Here is a 19,930-nt window from a genome sequence, read left to right as displayed (position 1 = left end):
TTCTTTCTCTAGTTTTATTACATTGTGTAAGCTTAAGATGTATTATGTGATAAATTTGATATACATATGTACTGTAAAATAATTCCACAATAAGGTTAGTTCACACATTCATCACCTCACAAGTTATCTTTTGTGTGATGAGAACTTAAAAAATTTTTTTTTTAGTTTATCCACCTTGAGAGAGAGAGCACACATGGTAGGGACAGAGAGAAAGGGAGAGAGACCTCTAAGCAGGCTCTGTGCTGACACAGAGATCATGACCTGAGCCGAAAGCAAGAGTCAGATGCTTTACTGACTAAGCCACCCAGGTGCCTCTGTGTGATAAGAACTTTTAAGATATGTTCTCTTAGCAACTTTCAAGTATACAACATGGTATTAACTAGAATCAGCATGCTGTACATTACACCTCTAGAACTTATTCATCTTGTAACTGGAAGTTTGTACCCTTTGAGCACCCTCAGCCATCCTTGTCCCTGCCCCCTCTACCACCAATCCACTCTGTTTCCATAAGTTTAGGGTTTTTTTTTTATTCCACGTATAAATCAGATGATACAGTATTTGTCTTTCTCTGACTTTTTTCATTTAGTATAATGACCTCAAGGTCCATTTGTGTTGTCACAAATGTTAGGATTTCCTTCTTTTTTTTGTGGCTGAATGATATTCCATTTTATTTGTACAGTTCACCCTTGAACAACATGGGGTTGAACTGCCTGGCTTCACTTATACTTGGACTTTTTTTTTTAAGACTTGAGAGTAAAAGCCACAAGGCATTTACTTACAACTGCCTACCTCAGTCCCCATGGGACCAAACCGAGGGTGACTGGCACAGAGGACAGGCTTGCTGTCCTCTGAGTATATGGGGAGGCCACAGAGGCTGTCAGCAGCCCCTGGTTTATTCCGTATCTTGACTGTTGTAAATAATGCTGCAATGAGCATAGGGGTGGGGAGGGGGAGTATGTCTTCTCAAGTTTGTGTTGTTGCTTCCTTTGGATATATACCCAGAAATGAAATTGCTGGATCATACGGTAATTCTATTTACTCTGAGTAAGAAGGAAAGCCATTGAAGTATTTTGAGTGGAAGAGTGACATTACCTATGTAAGTTTTATTTTTTTATTTTTTTTCAACGTTTTTTATTTATTTTTGGGACAGAGAGAGACAGAGCATGAACGGGGGAGGGGCAGAGAGAGAGGGAGACACAGAATCGGAAACAGGCTCCAGGCTCCGAGCCATCAGCCCAAAGCCCAACGCGGGGCTCGAACCCACAGACCGCGAGATCGTGACCTGGCTGAAGTCGGACGCTTAACCGACTGTGCCACCCAGGCGCCCCTACCTATGTAAGTTTTAAAAGGATCTTACTAGCTTCTGTGTTCAAACTAACGGGGGCAAGGATGTCATAAAAGGAGATTAGTTAGAAGCCTATTTCAATAACCTGGATGAGAAGTGATAATGACCTGAGCTGGAAATAGAAGTGTTGGACAGAAGTAGTTGGATTCTAGATAACTTCTGAAGGTGTAACTCAAAGATTTGCTGATGCATTGGGTATGGGCTGTGAGCGAGAGGAGTCAAGAATTTTTCTTTAACTTTATAAAAATTTCAGGGTGATTTTTGTTTTAATCATAAATATTACTCTTAGTTGTTGAGTGGGTTATTCAGCTGTTAGAACCAAAGCAATTTAGTCAAACTTATTACATATGTGTTAGCACAATCCGTGTCACTTGGTTTTCTACTGCTGAGCCCCTGAAATAATGTTTGCATTTACTGTTTATAAAGCCAAAGGGTTTTTTTTTTAATTAACAAGCCCAAGGATTCACTAAGGAATATATTGTTTGCTCTACAAAATGTACTGAGTTATTAGCATTTGAGAAAAATGTCCAAATCAGTCTAGGCAAAGGTGTTAAACTAAATTTATTTATTTATTAAATTCATTTTTCATATTGCTGCTATTAAGTTGGCCTCTTTTTCTTTTCCTTTTTAAAAAAATATTTATTTATTTTGGGGAAAGTGCAAGTGGGCAAGGGGCTGAGAGAAGGGAACAGAGGATCCCAGGTGGGCTCTGCACTGACAGGCTGACAGCAGTGAGCCCAATGTGGGGCTCGAACTCATGAACTGCAAGATCATGATCCGAGCCAAAGTCAGACGTTCAACCAACTGAGCCACCCAGCTGCCTCAAAGTTGAACTTTTATGGGGCAAAGACAGATTTTCACATCTTTTCCATTTTTTCTTACAAATGAATCCTGAAAGGATTAAATACAGCTGCTTTGAAAACTTAAATTTGAGCAAATTCTGAGTGAAAATGTCTGTTATATATATATATGTATCATATATAATCAATCTCTTTTTTTAAAGATATTAGCAGATTAGTGGTGTTTGGCTGGCTCAGTTGGTAGAGCATACGGCTCTTGATCTCATAGTAAGTTCAAGCCCCATGTTGGGCATAGAGCCTACTTTAAAAAGAAAGAAAAAAGCAAAAAAGCATTATAGTACAATGTGAGCTACATAGGTTATTAAACTTTATATGCCCCAAGTTTTAAATATTTAATATTTTAGATAGACATCTACAAAAAATGTGTTAGACACACCTTTGCTTTTACAGAAGATTGGTATACATAATTCAACACTTTCTTGCTGTCTCAGGGTCTGTATTATTAACACCTATTATTAGTGTATGTATTATTATATATTATGGTTATGTCGTGCTCAAGGCCTCCTGATACACATGAATTAGCCTTTTTGCTTCCTGATTATTGTCCCTCTGGCAGAGACTGCTAGTTGCCTACCAAATCTATTATCTCCCTCTTTGTTATGAACAGAATTCCAAATTTTAGCTGCTCAAACTTCTTTTAAGAGTTAGATATATATTTAAAAAAATTTTTATTTATTTATTTTGAGAGAGAGAGAGAGAATAAGAGAGAGAGCAGGGGAGGGGCAGAGAGAGATAATTCCAAGCAGGCTCTGCACTGACAGCACAGAGCCCCATGTGGGGTGCTCTCACAAACCATGAGATCATGGCCTGAACCAAAGTTAAGAGTCAGATGCTTAACTGGCTGAGCCACCCAGGTGCCCCCAGATAAAAGATTTTATTTCTCAACTTTCCTTATATGTAGATCTGAACAGGTGACTAACTTCCAACCAATAAGATTTAAGTAGGAGTGTTGTATGGAATTTCTGGAAATCTCCTTAATATGAAAAATGTATTCTGCTTTTCTTCTACCTACTTACTATTGGATTTATTAGTGTCTGTCTTGGACCCTGAGGGGATCTTGAGATTAGAAACCATGAACTAAAGATAGCAAAGTGGGAAAATTGGAGCTTGGGTCCCTTAGTGAGAACTGAGAAATGTCTTCTTCATATATCTTACCTACTCTTCCAGTGATGTAATCTTAATTTAGTCTTTATTTCCAGAATCACATTCTTTTTTGGTATTGTTTTATTATCTCATTTTGCTGATTAATGTAGGCTTTGGATTCTTACATAGCACAATGTAATATAGTCAAGAAGCTATCCGTAGATTATATTTAAAAAAAAAAAAAGCAAGATATTTATAGACAAAAATAAAGGAACATTTCTTTTAACCAAAATTCTTCCTGAAATTCTTGTAGTTTGAAAGGTTGGCCTATTAGCAATTATGGTTGACAAAGATAATTAGCTGTTTGGTTATAATGACAAATGGAGGGGTGCCTGGCTGGCTCAGTCAGTAGAGCATGCAACACTTGATCTCAGGGTTGTAAGTTTGAGCCCCATGTTGGGTGTAGAGATTACTTAAAAAAATAAAATCTTAAAAAAAATTCCAACAATTGGAAAGAACAGCAACAAAGTAGGAACTGTGAAACATTGATTTAGAAAGGCAGTTGGGAGTGGGCATTAGGAGGAAGTGGTTGCAAATGGTAATTGAGAAAAACATTTGGGAGTAGGTGGTTCATGAGACAAGGTGCTATCTGAAGAAAGTGAACTGACAAATGAGTTATTTTGGGTAGGGTATCATAGCAATTTTAACATTATATTAAATACTTTTCTCATCAAAAACCAAAGCCAAGCATATCCCTTGCTGAGACTTTGGATGACTGTATATAACTATTCTCATCTATGAAAATATAATTGTAGGAAGTTACCCAAGCAGAGACATATAATCCATATGTATACATTCATATGTTACAGGGTACAGAAGCCATTGTGGGGAAGGACATGGTATTTTTTTTTTTTAAAGGCATTGTCATGAAGGCAGAAAAACTACCTCTCCCCCTAGTGTGAGATTTGGTAACTAAGATAAAACTAATAAGTAGAATTTAGAATCCTGTACAACCCCTAATGGAGGAAATAGGAAGCAGTGTTTATTTTTTTTATTAAAATTTTTTTTTCTAATATTTGTTTATTTTTTGAGAGACAGAGACAGAGCATGAGTGGGTGGAAGGGCCGAGAGAGAGGGAGTCACAGATTCAGAAGCAGGCTCCAGGCTCCCAGCTGTCAGCACAGAGCCTGATGCAGGGCTTGAACTCAAGAACCATGAGATCATGACCTGAGCCAAAGCAGGATGCTTAACTGACTGAGCCACCCAGGCGCCCCAGAAAGTAATGTTTAGAATCTATTACTAAGTTCACCTTTAAGTACAGTTAGATAGGTCAGAGCCACAAAGGTGAATAAACCTGACAAAACCTGTGGGTAAGATTTTAATTTTTTAAAAGTATCATTTTTATTTATATTCTATTTGTTTATTTAAATATACTAATGATAGTTATAAATAAATATGGAGGGGCACCCAGCTGGCTCAGTCGGGAGTGCATTTGACTCTTGATCACAGGGTTGTGTGTTCAAGCCTCACATTGGGTTTAGAGATTACTAAAAAAAAAAAAAAAACCAAATAAATTAATTTAAAAAAAAGGGAAAATAATCACATTTGCTAGTTTTTCCTATAAAATTTGTGGAAAAGTTCAAAAGTATAATGCCTAACAGGAACATCTTATAACTAGTATCTTCTACGTAATTATATTAATTATTTTGGAAAGCAATTTGGTAACTTTTTTAAAAGCCAAAAAATATTTTTTTCAATTATCTCATTTTGAGAATATATACAAAGGAATTAATTATAAAATATGGAAGGAATATACACAAAACTTTGTAAACACAAAGCTTGAAGTAACCCAAATGTCCAATATTATTTGCTCATTCATTTATTCATTAAGCAATTTTTTCTAAGTGCCAACTATGTTCCAAGCACTAGGCATAAAACAGGGAATAAAAGAAAGTTCCTTCCCTCATAGAACTTATATTTCAGAGGAGGAGATAGAAAATAAATAAACAAGCATTGTACATACAGATACAGATATAGATGTATATCTACATATACATCTATATCTGTATATCTATATATATATCTATATATATATAGTATGTCAAATGGAGAAAAATGAAACAAGTGGGTGGGGGGCAGGGAGGACATGGAAAGATGGCTTTTCTTTTGTTTGTTTGTTTTTTGTTTTATTGCCCCAGCATGTAGAGAGATAGCTGTTCTGCATAGGGAATCAGGGAGGCTTCAGGGATGGTTACAGCTGAGACCTGAAGGAAGTAAGAAAACAACCCTTGAAGCCATCTGGCAGAAGATGTGCCCATGAGAAGGAGCAAGTCTTGAGGCAAGAGCATGCTTGGCATGGTTGAGAAACAGCAAGGAACTCAGTACAACTGGCACAGAATGAACTAGAAGGAGAATAGCAGATAAAGTCAAAGAGTCAGAGGGAACTAAATCGTGTAGGAATTAAAGGCCGTTATAAGAATTTGGATTTTACTGTGAGCAAGGTAGAAAGCCACTGGAGTGCTTTGAGCATGAAGGTGAAATAATGTGATCTAGCTTTTAAAAGGATGGGGGGAGGGGTGGGGAGTGCTCCTGGGTGGCTCAGTTGGTTAAGCATCTGACTCTTGATGTCAGCTCAGGTCTTGATCTTGGGGTCCAGAGTTCAAGCCCCAAGCCTACTTAAAAAAATAAATAGTTTCAGAATTACTATTCCATTGATGCCACTAACAATAAATCTAAGTAACTTTCAAATATTTTTGTAGTTATTAGACTATATATTATTTTTAATTTCTTTAAATGTTTATTTTTGAGAGAAAGCACAAGCAGGGGAGAGGCAGAGAGAGAGGGAAACACAAAATCTGAAGCAGGCTCCAGGTTCCATACTGTCAGCACAGAGCCCCATGCGGGGCTCAAACTCACAAGCTATGAGATCATACCTGAGCCAAAGTCAGATGCTTAACAGACTGAGCCACCCAGGTGCTCAACTATATATCATTAAGGGTATATAGTCAGCATGCTATGTTCAGAAGTAACTTGAATGAAGTTTTTGTCGATATGGTTATGTATCTGAGTAGGTGAATTCCTCTGCTAAAACTTGCATATAGTGAGAAGACGCTGTCAGCAACAGCCAAGGAAGTCAAAGGTCTTGATCCATCCAGGGATAAGGTGAACAGGCAGGCTCCAGTAAATCTTCACTTTGCAGTCATGTGATGAGGTAGCAGTTATAGACATCAAGGCCAATGGTCTTGGTAGAAAGACACAGGATGCAACAGGAAATGCTCCTTATATTCATATTCTGTTTGTATCTGCCGTAGGTCCCACAATGTAGTTCCACAGCCTTGCCTTCCAAAGCCATTGCTGTAGGAGATATACTTGTGTTTGTCCTCACTGAGCTTGCAGTAGGTCTGAATATGCTTCTTTGCAGGAAATATATGAGCTACCTGTAACCCTTGACCATCCCATAATCTAATGGTTTTATCTTCAGAAGCCTGTATGGTTTTGGGGGGACCCAGAACAGGTCTGTGACCAGGTCCCTGGGGTGAAAGCTTTCTTTGAACACTGTCCAGTCCCAACATCCCACAGAAGCAGGGTGTTGTCCTGAGAGCCAGTGCACAGGTGTGACGAGTCTAGACTCACAACCAATCCAGTGAGCACCATAGCGTGATGGCAAGAGAACCACTGCCTTGGTTGTAGGGCACCATCCAAGCCCTACATCATGACCATCCTGTCATGGCTGTCAGGCTGAAGACCTGGCTTAGTTTGTTAATACAGGCTATCTTAATGATTCCTCCTTAATGTCCTTTGAACCACATTTCTAGTTTTCCAGTTATAGGCCACAACTGTCTTATCTTTCCTGCAGAGACATACAGGTATGAATTCAGAGCAGCAACAACAGAGACAGACAGTATCCATGTGAGCTGGGCTATACTCCTGACAAGTTTTAGTTTGAATTCTCTCTTCTACAATTCCATCGAGCCTGCTGTATTTATAAGCGCTGTGTTTGGGTTTGCTTTGCAGCTTCCCCATCACTGCATGGAACCCACACAAAGCCTTCTGAGGAGGAGCTTGCTTTGGATGGTGCCTGAGCAACAGCATTCCTTGTGGCTGGAAGTTGTGTTCCTCCCAAACGAATAGCATTTTCTTGGGAGGCTGCCATTCAATGCTTTGTAATGTTTATCCTTTGGAAAATAGTTCAGGCAGCCACTTCCTAATCTCTGTAATTACAGCGGGCTGGCCAGGCTGGGAGCTGAGACCGGTTGGGGGCGGGGTGGAGGGGGTCCACAGCCACCACACTCCACAGCCTCACAGGCCTCCGCCCCTAGCAACGAGGCTCGTCGCTAGGACATGAGGTGTTTTGCTAAGAGTTTTTATCATAAATGGGTACTGGATTTTATCAAATATTATTTTATTTGTGAATCTTTGATATAACTTTTTAATATCTTAATGTAGTAAATTAATTGATTTTCTAATATTAAATCACATTTGTACACTTGGGTAGGCCCAACCGAATTATAATACACTGTCTTTTAAATATATTGTTGCATTTGGTTTACTTAATATTTTTGCACCTTTAGTCATGAGTATTATTACTCTGTAACAACGTTCTTATACTGTCCTTGTCTGACTTTGGTATTAATGTTTTATTAACTTCAGTAAATGAGTTGGATTGGGGGCATTTTCTAACTCTATTTTTTATAAATTCTCCAGAAGAGTTGAAAATAAGTTTAAAATTATTTGTTCCTTAAATATTTTGTAGAGCTGATTTGTAAAGCCTTCTGGACTTTTTTTTTAATGCAAGAGTTTTTAATATTTAATACCAAGAAAATTTCTTTGTTATAGAAACATTTGGGCCTACTATTTCTTCTTCGATCAGTTTTGGGAAGTTATAAACTATATTTTTCTAGATATCTCCACATGTTCACTAATTTCTTTGATCACTATACTCCTTTCAGAACTTTTTCTAGGATTTGTTCTCTTTTTTAAAAAATGTTTATTTATTTTGAGAGAGAGAGAGTGAGTGCATGTGCATGAACGGGGGAGGGGCGGGGGGGGGGGGGAGAGGGAGAATCCCAAGCATGCTCCACGCTGTTAGCACAGAACCTGACTTGAGGCTCTATCCCACCAACTGGAAGATCATGACCTGAGCTGAAATCAAGAGTTGAACCCCCAACAGACTGAGTCACCAGGCGCCCCTAGGATTATTTTTTTTCTGAAATATCATTTACATTTTCCTTTAATGAAGATCAATTAGTAATAAACCCTGTGCTTTTGTTTATTTGAAATGTCTCTGTTTTGTCCTTGGTCTTATAAAATAGCGTTACTGGGTACACAATTCCAAGATGTCTCTCCTCACTTGAAGATATTATTCTGTCTTCTGGCTTCCCTTTTGTGTTAACAAGTCTGCTGTCACTTTAATTACTGTGCCTTTGTAAGTAAGCTGATCTTTTATTTGTCTGATGTTATGAGTTGAATTGTATCACTCAAAAAGATATGCTAAAGCCTTAAGCCCCAGTACCTAAGAATGGGACCTTATTTTGAAATAAGGCAATTGTGGATAATTAGTTAAGATAAGGTTATATTGGAGAAGTCATTAATCCAATATGACTGGTGTCCTGTTAGGAGAGGAAAAGAGACACACACATATGAAGAGATATCATATGATAATGGGGGCAGAGATTGAAGTGCTGCAGTTACAAGCTAAGGACGGACAAGGTTTGCTACAGATCATCAGAAACTAGGAAGAGGCAAGGAAGGCTTTTCCCCACCAGTTCAGAGGAAGCATGACTGCTGACACCTGGATTTTGGACTTCTAGACTCCAGAACTATGAGACAATAAATTTCTCATATATTAAGCCACCCACTCTGTGGCACTGTGTTACAGCAGCCCTAGGAAAATAATGCAACTGATTTTACAATATGTAGTCCAAAAAAAAAAAAGTGTTGTCTTTTATGTTGTCAGTTTCAGTCAATATTCTAGGCTGGATTTCTTCTTACTTAGTATTTTTAGTGACCTCTAATGTGTGGATTTATGTCTTTTATACATATGGAAAGTCCTCACCCATTACATGCATATAAGCTCACCTCCATTCTCTCAATTCTCTTTTGGGGACTTTAGGCAGATTTAAATTAGGAAACTGCCTTCATGTCCTTAGCCTGCCACATTTTCATTCCCTTGTGTTTTTGTGATGCTTTCTAGGTAGAGGTTTGTGGCAGAGAGTGATAGTTGTCGTTCACTAGCCCTTTTCTCCTTATTTCAGTAATAGAACTTCTTAAATTTGATGGGTCCATGACCATCCACAATAAAGGCTATATTTCCAGTTTGTCCTTGAGCAAAGAATGACCATGTAGTGAGCTTTTGCCATGGAAATAAGCAGAAGTGGTGTGCACAAGTTTTAGAAAAAAATTTTTTAAAGGTAAGGTCAAGAGGCGCCTGGGTGGCTCAGTCAGTCGGTTGAGCGTCTGACTTCGGCTCCGCTCAGGTCTTAATCTCCCAGTCTGTGAGTTTGAGCCCCCCCCCCCCCCCTCGCCATCGGGCTCTGTGCTGATAGCTCAGAGCCTGGAGCCTGCTACGGATTGTGTATCTCCCTCTCTCTCTGCCCCTACCCCACTCATGCTCGCTGTCTCTCTGTCAAAAATAAATAAACATTAAAAAATAAATAAATAAAATAAAGGTAAGGCCATGTCTTTTTCCTTCTCTCTTGTCTTCCCCCATTCTACTCCATGAGAAGAGTATACTTTTCCCACAATTATTTTGGATCTGGTCGTGCGATTTACTTTTGCTTTGGTTAATATAATGTGAGCAGGCAGGACATATGACACATCTGAGTGCAGCCTTCAGAGGTTTTTGTTTTTGTTTTAATATTTATTTATTTTTGAGAGAAAGAGACAGAGTACAAGCGGGGGAGGGGCAGAGAGGGAGACAGTATCTGAAGCAAGCTCCAGGCACCCCTTCAAGGAATTTTTGTGGCTCAGCCTCTTGTGTTCTGCCTTCCATCATGAGGAAAATATAACGCAGGTGACTAGTGTTCCTTATGTCCCAATCCTTGAATGGGAGACATGTGAGACTGACTGAATTTGACTTGCACTTAGATCAGGGACACAGCAGCTGAACTGCCCCTCCCTCCAGCTGTCAATTTCCGACTAGGTGAGAAATAAATATTTGTTATTCATAAGGCACCGAGTATTTGAGGACAATTCTTTTGTTTTGTTGCAAGCCAGCAATTTATTGAAATTATGTTTTTTAATGATTTATTTCCCACTGTTCAGCTATTATGAATAATGCTATTACACTCATATACAAATTTTCATGTTTTCTGTGGACGTTTTAAACTCTCAGGTATATACCTAGGAGTGGAATTGCTGGGTCTTATCATAACTCTATGTTTAACTTTTCAAGGAAGTGCCAGAATGTTTTACAAAGTGACTATGGCATTTTGTGTTCCCGCCAGGAGGGTATGAGGGTTCTGATTTCTCTGCATCCTAACACTTGTTAATATAAGTCTTAAAAAAAATTATTATAGCCATCCTAGTGGGTGCGAAGTGATATCTCATTATGATTTTAATTTGCATTGCCCTTATGACTAATGATGTTGAGTGTCTTTTCATGTGATTTTTGGCTATTTATGTATCTTCTTTGGAGAAATATCTATTCATAATTTGGACCCATTTTTTAATGGGGTTGTATTTTTATTGTTGAATTTTAAGAGTTATTTATATATTCTGGCTATAATATCAGATATATGGTTTGCAAAATTTTTTCCCACTCTGTGTGTTGTCTTTTCACTTTTCTGACAGTGTCTGAGTTAGTCTATTAGGGCTGCCATATCAAAATCCCATAGACTGGATATGACCTCACTTAACCTTTATCATCTCTTAAAAGGCCCTGTCTCTGGGGGTGCCTGGGTGGCTCAGAAAGTTAAGTGTCGGACTCTTGATTTTGGCTCAGGTCATGATCTCGTGGTTCCCCGAGTTCGGGCCCCCACACTGCACCCCGCATTGGGCCCTGCATCTGGCTCTGTGGTATCAGCGTGGGGTCCACTGCAGATCCTCTGTCCCTCTCTCTGTCTGCCCCTCCCCCAAGCTCTCTCTCTCTCAAAAATTAACATTAAAAAAGAAAATAAATAAAAGGCCCTGTCTCCAAATACAGCCATGTTGTGGGGTAAGGTTTCCACATATAACTAATTAGGAGAACACAGTTCAGTCCAAACAATCTGCCTTCTGGGTATACCCTTCTCACATGCAAAATACATTCACCCCCAATCCCAAATTCTTAACTCTTTCAGAACCAAATCTATGTCCAAAGCCTTATCTAAATATCATCTAAATCAGGTATGGATGAGACTTGAAATATGATTCATGCTGAGGCAAAATTCCTCTTCCAGCTGTGAGCCTGTGAGACAAATTATGTGCTTCCAAGACAGAAAGGTGAGATAGGCAGATCATGACCTGAGCCAAAGTCGGATGCTCCACAAAGCCTGGAGCCTGCTTCAGATTCTGTGTCTCCCTCTCTCTCTGCCCTTCCCCCGCTCATGCTCTGTCTCTGTCTCTCAAAGTAAATAAACATTAAAAATTTTTTTTAAATTTTTTAAATAAATTAAAATTTAATGTTTATTTATTTTTGAGAGACAGACAGAATGCAGGTGGGGGGAGGGGCAGAGACAGAGGGCGAGGCTCCAGGCTTCAAGCCCAATGAGGGGCTCAAACCCATGAACCATGAGATTGTGACCTGAGCCAACGTCAGGCGCTTAACCGACTGAGCAACCCAGGTGTCCTTAGACATCCCCATTTTAAAAGAAAGATATCAGAAAGAAGAAAGGGGGTGGGTCCAAAGGAAGTCCAAAACTTAGCAAGGCAAATTCCATTAGATTTTAAGGCTCAAAGTAGTCTTTTTTGGCTCAGTGGTTTGCCCTTTGGGCTTAAGGGGGTAGCAGCATTATCCTCTTGGTCCTGGGCAGCAGTTTTGTTCCTGAGAGATTGGTTGGTAGCAGCCTGACCTACTGAAGCCAAGGATACAGCCTTGCCCCCCCAGACCTGTATCCTCTGAGTTCATGGTAGGAGTGATACAGCCCTGCTGATCTCTGAATAGCTTTTGGTGTTATTCCTCCCTTTCCTTGAGGATAATGGGGACTGGCAGCCAGAGAACTCTATTGTTTTATCCTGTAGAATCCCAGAAGTCTGACAAGATTCCTTTACTTTGTTGATTCTATCCCTTTTATTCCCAGCTGGCAGTGTTTCTTCTGGTATAATCTCACTTCTTTCCTGGATACTTCTGAGATGGCTAAGTCCATGAATCACACTATGGGGAGAAAGAATTTTTTCTCTTATTTCAAGGTCCTTCTAGCTGGACTAAGAATCAAATTGATATGAGACAGATTAACAAGAGAAAATCAAATTTAATTGCGTACATACAGGGAATCCACACAGACAGGAAATTCCAAAGACATTCAGGCAACATGATGCTTATTTTTTTTTTTTTTTAGTTTTTTAACGTTTATTTATTTTTGAGGCAGAGAGAGACACAGCATGAACGGGGGGGGGGGGGGGGGGGCGGGGGGCAGAGAGAGAGGGAGACACAGAATCGGAAGCAAGCTCCAGGCTCTGAGCCATCAGCCCAGAGCCCGACGCGGGGCTTGAACTCACGGACCGCGAGATCGTGACCTGAGCTGAAGTCGGACATTTAACCGACTGAGCCACCCAGGCGCCCCAACATGATGCTTATATGAGCTAAAAAAGAGGTATCTGAGGATATAAAGGGGAGAAAAGACTACTAGCAGGAAGGTGAAAGATGTTTGGAAAACCAAGGTTACTCTAATATGTAGATAAGTTTCTTAGGTAAAGAGAAATCTCTGTTAATAACTCTCTTCCTGGTACAAAGAGGCAGTTGGGGGGGGGGGTAAAATGCTTTTTTTCTGAATCTGCTGGGTTTTGTTTTTAATTCAAAATAATGTTCATGCTAAAGTGGCCCATCTTAGGGCAGCCTGTCCTTGGACTCTACAGCACCTATGATCTCTTTATCAAATGATTTTTCTAGCCACACCCTTAGTGTGCTCTCCAGAATATACTTTTCTTATTTCTAGTATGGATAGTAATTGGGTTCTGCACCCAATTCCAACTTGTGGGAAGGAGGTGGGTTTCCCCACATCATCAAGGAGTAATTCTCCAGATACCAGCTGGATATCTTACATTTCCACTCAGTGGACAGTATCTACCCAGAGATAGTATCAGATCCCATAGGTTATGGACTCAGTCCTACAAGACTCCTGTCACCCCCCTCTCTTCCCTACACCTTCATATGTCAGATGCAAGCCTATGTTATTATTTGTGCTTCTGGCCAACTGGCTATAAATCAGAGGTTCCCATGCCCCTCTCTTTGGGATTGATTAACTTGCTAGAGTGGCTCACAGAACTCAGAGACACATTTTCCTAGTAGATTACTGGTTTATTACAAAAGGATATAATTCAGGAACAGCCAGATGGAAGAGAGGCATTAGGCACAGTAAAAACATGGTAAAAGGACACAGAACTTCCATGCTCTCTCCAGGTACATCACTTTACTCATACCCTCCTTGTGTTCACCATCCCAGAAGCTCTCCAATCTCATTCTTTCGGGTTTTTGATGGAGGCTTCATTATGTAGGCAGGATTGATTAAATCATTGGCTATTGGTAATTGATTCAAACTCCAGCACCTCTCTCTTCCCAAGAGCTGGGGATTGGTGGGGAGACTGAAAGTTCCAAACCTCTATTCCTGTTTGGTTCCCCTGGTAACCAGCTCTCATCCTTAGGTGCTTTCCAAAAGTCACTTCATTAACATAATCTCAGTTGTGGTGGAAAGGGACTTGTTATGAATAACAAGACACCTATTTCACCTTTATGTCTCTGAAGTGATTTCAGGAACTGAAGACAGGAGACCAAATATTATGACGAAAGATGTTCCCGTTGCTTTTATTGTTCAGGAAATGCCAAGGGTTTTGGGAACTGAGAACCAGGAACAGTGGACAAAGACTGAACATATTTGAGAAACATTTTTTGGTCCTCTGAATGACCAAATATAAATCATAATATCACAGATAGGCTAAGAATTTTCCAAATCTTCATTTTGGTTCCTTTTTGTTGAATAATACCTTCTATTTATCTCTCTCTTCCTGCATTTTACTATAACTAGTAAGAAGAAATGAGACTGCACCTTTAACACTTTGCTTAGAAATATTCGACTTTAGGGGCGCCTGGGTGGCTTGGTCGGTTGGGCGTCCGACTTCGGCTCAGGTCATGATCTCACGGTCCGTGAGTTCGAGCCCCGCGTCGGGCTCTGTGCTGACCGCTCAGAGCCTGGAGCCTGTTTCAGATTCTGTGTCTCCCTCTCTCTCTGCCCCTCCCCTGTTCATGCTCTGTCTCTCTCTGTCTCAAAAATAAATAAACGTTAAAAAAAAAAAAATAAAACGTTTAAAAAAAAAAAAAAAAAAGAAATATTCGACTTTATTACTTTATTTTTTTAATTTGAGAGAGAGAGAGAAGGAGAGAGAGAGAGCTGGAAGAGGGGAGGAGACAGAATCTGAAGCAGGCCCCAGGCTCTGAGCTGTCAACACAGTGCTGGATACAGGGCTTGAACTTGCGAACTTTTGAGCAGTGAGATCATGACCTGAGCTGAAATCAGAGGCTTAACTGACTGAGCCACCCAGGCGCCCCATCAACTTTATTACTTTTAAATTATTTCCACAAAATACTAGAACACAATTTGGCCAATTTCTTTGCCATCTTATAAGGGTCAGTTTTCTTCCAGTTTTCAGTAACATGCTCCTCATTTCTGCTCCAGATCTCACCAGAATCACCTTTAACATCCATTTTTGTACCAACAGCCTCTCTTCAAGGCAATCTAGGCTTTTTTTTTTTTTTTTTAACATTTATTTATTTTTGAGACAGAGAGAGACAGAGCATGAACGGGGAGGGTCAGAGAGAGAGGGAGACACAGAATCTGAAACAGGCTCCAGGCTCTGAGCTGTCAGCACAGAGCCCGACGTAGGGCTGGAACTCACGGACCGCGAGATCATGACCTGAGCCAAAGTCGGACACTCAACCGACTGAGCCACCCAGGCGCCCCTATCTAGGCTTTTTCTAACAAGCACCTCAAAATTCTTCTAGCCTCTATTCATAATCCAATTCCAAAGCCACTTCCACATTTTTTTAGGTATCTGTTGCAGCAAAATCCCACTTCTCAGTATCAAAATCTGTACTAGTCTGGTAAAGATACCATAACAAAACATCAGGGACTGGGGGCTTAAACAACAAAAATTTATTTGTCACAGTTCTGGAGGCTGAATGTCTAACTAAGATCAAGATGTTAGCATGTTTGGTTGGCTTGCAGATGGCCATCTTCTGGTTGTGTCCTTGTGTGGCCTTTTCTCTGTGCATATGCCCCAAGTGTCTCTTCCTCTTCTTACAAGGACATCAGTCCTATGGGATTAGGGTTCCCACTCTTATGACCTTATTTAACTGTAATTACCTCTTTTAAGGCCTCTCTCCAAATAAATTGAGGGTTAAGGGAAAGGGTGAGGAACTTTGAAAGAACACAATTCAGTCCAAACCAGTATACTTGAAGCACAAAAGATTTTTTTGTGTGTGGTAAAATATAATACAACATAATAGTTACTATTTGAACCATTTTTGACTATACAGTTGTGTGGCATTAAATATATCCACATTGATCTGCAATCATCATGACTATCATTTCCAGGACTTCATTTTTCCCCAAACTGAAGTTTGGGAAGTACTCTAATTCCTAAATACTAATGTTATATTCTCCTTGCTCCAAACCCCTGTCAACCACCCTTTTACTTTCTGATTCTATGACTTCAAATACTCCAGGTTTATCGTATGGGATGGAATCATATAATATACAGTCCTTTTGTGATTGGGTCATTTCACTTAGTATAATGTCTCCAAGGTTCATCCATGTTGTAATGTGTCAGAATTTCATTCCTTTTTAAGGCTGAATAATACAAAAGTTTTTCATTTTGGTGAAGTCCAATTTTCGTATTTTTTTTCTTTTGTCACCTATAGGTTTGGTTTCACAGCTAAGAAACAATTGCCTAATCCAAGGTCACACAAACTTATACCTATGTTTTCTTTAAGAGTATTACAGTTTTTGCATGTATATTTAGGTCTGTGGTCCATTTTAAATTAATGTTGGTATATGTGAGGTTGGGGTCCAGTTTCATTCTTTTGCATGTGGATATACAATTGTTATAGCACCTTTTGTTGAAAAGATTATTTTTTTCCCATCAAATTATCTTGAAGTTCTTGTTGAAAATCAATTGTCCATAAATGTATGGGTTATTTCTTAACATTCAATTCTATTTCACTGATATATATGTCTATCACTATTCTAGTACTATACTATCTAGATTACTGTAGTTTTGTAGTCAGTTTTGAAATCTTGAAGAATGACTAATTTTTTTATTAAAAATTTTTTTAATGTTTATTTTTGAAAGAGAGAGAGAGAGTGTAAGTGGGGGAGGGACAAAGAGAGAGGGGGAGACACAGGATCCAAAGCAGGCTCCAGGCTGTCAGCACAGAGCCTGATGTGGGGCTCAAACCCACGAACTGCAAGATTGCAACTTGAGCTGAAGTCAGATGCTTAACTGACTGAGCCACCCAGGCACCCCTGTTCTAATTATTATTTTTTAATTGTTTTGGCTATCCTGAACCCTTTATATTTCCATGTGAATTTTCGGATCAGCTTGTTAATTTTGGGGGAAAAAAGGCAGCTGAGATTTTGATAGAATTGTATAGAATCTGCAGAAAAATAGGGGAATATTGCCAGTTAAATACTATTAAATCTTCTGCCACCATTTCTTGATGAACTATCTAGATTCATGATTTAGCTTGCTTATAAATCCTGTACCATGTGTCTGCCTACCCTCTCAATATAGACTAACAATTCCTTGCTCCTCCATTGGTTACTTTTCCTACTTCTTTTTTTTTTTTTTTTAATTTTTTTTTTTTTTTTAATTTATTTTTGGGACAGAGAGAGACAGAGCATGAACGGGGGAGGGACAGAGAAAGAGGGAGACACAGAATCGGAAACAGGCTCCAGGCTCTGAGCCATCAGCCCAGAGCCCGACGCGGGGCTCGAACTCACGGACCGTGAGATCGTGACCTGGCTGAAGTCGGCCGCTCAACCGACTGCGCCACCCAGGCGCCCCACTTTTCCTACTTCTGACAACACGTTTTAACAACCAGAAAAGTTTTGTCAATAATAAACATAATCTCTTGAATGCTTTTATCGTCTACCTTTCCTTCCTATGTTCCACATCTTAAAGTTAAAATACCGTAAAAGGGTATTTTTACCTTTATATTGTCAACAACAGTATAATTTATAAACTATGCTTTAACTATGTCAAGTTATTTATAATTTATTAATATGTTGGGTCTAAAAGTTGAACACCAGAAAACAGCATTTTCTAAGCTTTCTATCACGGTCATTCAGTTGAATTCTCTTTTCTTCAGATTTCTCTCCCAGTAGCCTAACCTTTTGGGGCTTCCCTGAATTAGATCCTCCCTGTCCTCCTGAATTAGATCTAGTGACCCCTAAATGTATTGTCAAATATGCTGTTTTCTACCTCATTTTGCCTGAGCACATCTTCAAGAAACTCTTTTTTTAAAAAAGGTTATGTGGGAGTATAGGGGTGCCTGGGTGGCTCAGTTGGTTAAGTGTCTGGCTTTTGGTTTCAGCTCAGGTTGTGATCTCAGGTTGTTATCTAATGGTTCATGGGTTTGAGCCCCATGTCAGGTTCTGTGCTGGCAGCATGGAGCCTGCTTGGGATTCTCTCTCTCCCTCTCTCTGCCTTACCCCTGCTTGTGCTCTTTTTCTCTTTCTCAAAATAAATAAATAAATAAACATTAAGAAAAAGGGGGTATGTGGGAGTTTAACTTTATGAGTCCCTGCCTATCTGAAAGTGTTTTCATTCTACTTCATTCATTTTACTTAATGATGATTCAGGTAGGAATGGGACTTTTTTGAAAATTAAATTTTTTTCTTAGGTTTTGAGGTCAAGAAATATTTCCCTCAGAAACTTGAAAGTCCGGGGTGCCTGGGTGGCTCAGTCGGTTAAGCGTCTGATTTCAACTCAGGTCATGATCTCACAGTCTGTGAGTTCGAGCCCCATGTCGGGCTCTGTGCTGACAGCTCAGAGCCTGGAGCCTGTTTCAGATTGTGTCTCCCTCTCTCTCTGACCCTCCCCCCGTTCATGTTCTGTCTCTCTGTCTCAAAAATAAACGTTAAAAAAAGATTATAAAAAAAAAAAGAAACTTGAAAGTCTATTTTCTTTCATTTAGTGTTGATGATAAGAATTCTAATGTAAGCTTGATTCTTATTCTTTTATGGGTCACTTTTTTTCTCTTTGGAAATTTAGGATCTGAATCTTCTCTTTGTCTTTGCATTTGTAATATTTACAAGGTTGTTTTTTATTTGTTTTTGCTCTGTACTAGTAGACACTTTAAGCTCTGGCAGATTTTCTTCCAGGATTTTTGAGTAATTTTCCATTTTCTATTTACTTTGTTTTCCTCTTTTTTTATAATATTAGTCCTTTTGGATTCTTACTCTTATATTTTCTCTTGCAATTTCCATCTCTTTGCATATTTTTTCTATTTAAAAAAATTTCATTGGCTTAATCTTTTAACACTTCAAGTGAATTTATAATTTTGGCCATTTCTTCTTTCTAATTTTAAGACTTACTTTTTATTCTCGGATTGTTACTTCATCTGGGTATACTGGTATACTATTCTTGTTTCCTAGGTGTAATAAGCCTAGGAGCATCCCAGTAATTATTTAAAAAAAATTTTTTTTAAAGGTTTTATTTATTTTTGAGACAGAGAGAGACAGAGCATGAACGGGGGAGGGGCAGAGAGAGACAGGGAGACACAGAATTGGAAGCAGGCTCCAGGCTCTGAGCCATCAGCCCAGAGCCCGACGCGGGGCTCGAACTCACGGACCGCGAGATCGTGACCTGAGCTGAAGTCGGAGGCTTAACCGACTGAGCCACCCAGGCACCCCCCCCCAGTTATTATTTTTAAAGTTCTCTGAAGTTTCTCTATTTCTTCTATGGCCATTCTCTGTTTATCTTTCTCCCCTTCCCCCGCCCCCTAAATTGGAGACTTCTTTTGAATATCTAATTATCTAATCCTTGATTGTCTGTTCATGTTTAAGATGAGGTAATTGGAATGCTGATTAGGAATCTTGTGAACTTGGGAAGGTCTTGCCAACTTGCACAACTTCACTCAACGGTGAGTGGGTAGAAAACTAGCTATTGTGCCAGAATGAAGACTGCTTTAGTCATTAAATGTTCAAATAGCTGCCCAACTCTTCCCCAGAGATTATGAGAACTCTTGATTTTTAGCCTGGGATAAATGCCTGGTTATGGTATCTGAGATAAGGGAGGGCTCTTCTGTTCTATGCAGAGATCTTTATTTAATCTCCCTGTTGGCTACAGCACCATCTGAACCTATTCTACATTATGGTTTCTTTCATTTTGTTTAGTCAGACTGCACTCACTTGGTATGTAAAATTAAAAAAATTTGGTGGTCTCATTCTCATTTTCTATTATGTATGAGTTTGTATCATTTTTAAATTCCTTTATTAGCATTTTAATG

The 19,930-nt window shown here is 39.4% G+C and overlaps 1 pseudogene; it reads right to left on the bottom strand.

Annotated features, from left to right (window-relative positions):
• Positions 1-6,293: 6,293 nt before the first annotated feature.
• LOC122225325 lies at positions 6,294-7,380 on the bottom strand (annotated as a pseudogene).
• Between the last annotated feature and the right edge of the window lie 12,550 nt (positions 7,381-19,930).

This window comes from Panthera leo, chromosome B4, assembly GCF_018350215.1.
Source record: "Panthera leo isolate Ple1 chromosome B4, P.leo_Ple1_pat1.1, whole genome shotgun sequence".
Classification (NCBI taxonomy): Eukaryota; Metazoa; Chordata; class Mammalia; order Carnivora; family Felidae; genus Panthera; species Panthera leo.
This window is presented reverse-complemented; position numbering and strand designations above follow the sequence as displayed.